A 3796-nucleotide genomic window follows, 5' to 3' on the forward strand; every position below is an offset into this window, starting at 1 on the left:
ATATGATGAGATTAAAGTAGCAGTGGTGTAAAATGGTCTACATGAAGGTAAGATGATAAATGAATGGCTGTGAAGATTAAGTGTTGTTAATCTGTTGATTAAATATCGGAACCTGTTTGTATGAGAGCTTTCATTTACAATTTTCGATACCTGTTGAACAATGTGCTGCTCATATTTAGGTCCATAGATGTTTCAGAATCTGTGCCAATGATTTTGAGAACTGTTTTAACAATTTTGATGACTTTGATTTTGTTTGTGCAAAGTAGATAAAACGTTAAAAAGCTTTGTGTAAGTGTTTTGTAAAACAGTACCATTAAAGAACAAACAATTGCTTAAACGAGGTAAGAAATACAATCTCTGCTGACCTTTTCAGGAATCAAGAAATCAACATTGCAGTACAAAGTTGTCATGAATTGGGCATCGAGTTGTCGCTTTGTGACTCGTCTTATTGTGCTTGTCATGGAGCACCGAGATTTTGGAAACTTAGTACATTGATTTGACAAGTTACTCTAGTTTCTCTGGGCCTTAAATAAATTAATATATTCACTCTCTCTGTTTGCGAAACAATAGAAGCGTCAGTAGCATCAGTGTGATCAACATGCGGGTTGTTTGTTTGTTTATTTGTTTGTTGTTTTCACGGGTATTTTCGGGCGATCAGGTACGGCATAAAACCGCATTCACTCGTTAGTATGTCTTCAGCTGTCTTTCTTTTAATTTTGTTCACTTAGTTAATTTTACTCGTGGGCCAAAAAGGTAAAGGTTAAAATCATAGTGAGTTCTCCGTTTGAAGAACGTCCGAAACGAAATATACAGAATATAAAGATATAAAGATGATTTTGCTGACTCTGGGTTCAAAAATCCCAACAAATATATAGAAATGTGTTCATATCGTGCACAAAAAAAGTCAACAGCAAACTGTGTGTTTATGAGGGAGTATACGTATTGAATGAATCTGTATAAAACTGAGTTAATGGGGCTAAACGGCGACGACCCCTCGTTTGTACTACTTTGGATGGTCACATCATGTACTGTAGTGTCCTAATTACGCAGATCGAGGACCCATGAAGATCCGGGTTAGTCCACGGTCTTTAGAGGCACCTAACGGGAGCTCAGACTCGTTGACTTGGTTGACACAATGTCACGGTATGTCCCGTTGATCACTGGATTGTTGGGTCCAGACTCGATTCTTTACAGACCGCTGCATTATAGCTGGAATATTGGTGAGTGTGGCGTAAAACTAAACTCATTCATGCAGACTGATGCTCATGATGTACATCACTGGGTTGTCTTGTCAAAATCTGAATAGTTACAGGCCCTCACCGTGATGGAAATTGAGCAAATTAAAAAATCCGAGTTCAGCGTTTATGACGTTTTTGTTTTTGTGTTTGTTTTTGTTTTGTTTTGTTTTTTGTTTTGTTGTGTGTGTGTGTGTTTTGTTTTGTTTTTTGTTGCTGTGTGTGTGTGTGTTGTGTGTGTGTGTTGTGTTGTGTTGTGTTTTGTGTGTGTGTGTGTGTGTGTGTGTGTGTGTGTGTGTGTGTGTGTGTGTGTGTGTGTGTGTGTGTGTGTGTGTTTCTGCAGGAAAAATAAATGATCCAACATTTCACCAAATATATACCATTAGCAAAATGTAATTCCGTAGATCAGTCGTGTGTAGGATCGACGCCCTACAAACGTATAACATGTTTTGGGGGATTTCTAGCCTCGCTGCACGTCTGTGTTTTTGTGTCCACAAAGTGTTGGTGTAGTTCGCTATCTATATTTCTCGCATCGACGTCATAAACCCCTACCCACGAAGTCTTGACGTCACACTTTATGACGTCACCCAACAACTACTTTAAACCATAGAACTGGAGAAAGACCTTGGAGTTTGATTCGAATTTATAACACGTGCCAAGTCAGGCCGAGAACATAGGAAATGACTTTTGGTTTCCCAAAACACTGAACTACTTACGTATTGGTGAAAAACTGTCATATGACGAACATTACGTACAGGAAACTACATCTATGTCTTTCCACAAGAGGTTGAATGCAGAACATGGTTGAAGGGAGATGACTCTTTCAGTGTCGACAGTAGTAAAGAAGCGGACCTTATCGGTAAAATCATTACACCAAGCATGACATCAGTAAACATAAACTTTCAATTTCAATGAAACTATATCTATCATGTAACATGCATGAGTTTGGGTTTACTGTCAAATGCAATTAGCTCCCGGGACAAATACCAGTACCGCTACAAACATACATCAGCGATGGCTGAATTGCCCAGACAAGAAATGCGAGAACTTGTTTTGGCTCTTTTGTCCAAAAGTCATGGTCATGAAACAACGAAACTGTCTCCCAGGATAACATTCCACATCACCGGACAACATACATCTTCGAGTAGCCGGTCCTAAATAGGCTGAGTATGTAAGTTGGGTTCAAGCCTGCTTCGAACAGCGTTGCAGTTATGCCATTCTTGTCCAGCTCAGTGTGGAGGGAAGCTCGAAAGGAAGGAGATCTCTTAAGTTTACCACTTTGATAAAACACTTGAGTCTGCGTTTGGTGATGACAAATCTAGAAACATATTCCCGGCGAATTGAATCCGGCGTACGATCTTAGGTTCCTGATGTTCCAAAGGGATATAACTTTGTTCCCATCATTTATCTTGCATGTATAAGTCTAACCAAATGAATATTAATTATGCTTACGTCTCCTTTATGTTATCGAAACTATTTTTTGATCGATGATACCGCGTTATTCATCTTAAAGAGTTTGGATGCCGTGGTTTGTGCGCATACCGTATGTGATGTGACATTACTGACAGCAGGAGTGAGTATTTATGTGACGTAGTTTCCTTCGTCATTGATATTTTTACAACACAAGCATTTAGTAAGAGGCCTATTTGGGCCCAACACATTGACTTGATTTAATAAACAATCATTTGTAATTTCATTGCAGTTTCAAAAGCAATCGTTTAGTGAAGAAAAAAGAAACGACAACACTGTTAATAACAGTTTTGACAGATGTATATTATATATATATACATCCTGAGGTAAACCTGGGCAGGGGTTATCTCCCCTTATTAAGTTTACTTGGAGGTAATGTTGATACCGTCCAGTGACATTTTATGTGTGTGTGTGTGTGTGTGTGTGTGTGTGTGTGTGTGTGTGTGTGTGTGTGTGTGTGTGTGTGTGTGTGTGTGTGTGTGTGTGTTACTCTAGCGTGAATTTACTATATATTTTTTTATGGATAAAACTTTTTTTTTATTGATGAACCAGTATATTGTCTTTAAATTCCTGTCTTTTTAGAAGTTAATTATTGTGTCAAATCTTACATGTTTTTTTGAAAATTAATGTCCCTACTTTATTTCATATCAGTACTGAAATATCTTTACGAAAACACACATTGAATAATAGATCTACAAATGAACAATTCGTTTAAAGGGGCGCACCCAGTCATCCAAATGCCGTGTTGACTTGCTATTTTTATTCCCTAATTAGAATCGGGACACATTTTCCACAAAATGATACCATATATAGCAATTTGTTAACATTCTGATAGTTGGTATCCAACCTACTCACGTACAGTCAATGTGTTGTACCATCACTACCACAGAAAAAAAAACCCCTAAATGTCCAACATGTGAGTATACGGTAATATGGTCAAGTACTGTCGGGAAAAAACAATATCAGTGTATGTTAAAAAGGGGTAAGCGTCGGCAGTGTTAATTTTTTGTCCTGAGAGATTTTTGTGGTTTGAGGGCACTTTGAAACATTTTACAATGAAAATTAGCGGCAAGCCAGTATTTACAAGAGTT

The 3796-nt window shown here is 38.0% G+C and overlaps 1 protein-coding gene across 1 annotated transcript in view; it reads left to right on the forward strand.

Moving 5' to 3' along the window:
• Positions 1 to 3796, forward strand: part of LOC137267918 (F-actin-capping protein subunit beta) — a 384252-nt gene that overhangs the window by 183329 nt on the left and 197127 nt on the right. The gene's annotated exons all lie outside the window — the stretch shown is intronic.

The sequence above is a fragment of the Haliotis asinina genome, chromosome 16 (assembly GCF_037392515.1).
Source record: "Haliotis asinina isolate JCU_RB_2024 chromosome 16, JCU_Hal_asi_v2, whole genome shotgun sequence".
Lineage (NCBI taxonomy): Eukaryota > Metazoa > Mollusca > Gastropoda > Lepetellida > Haliotidae > Haliotis > Haliotis asinina.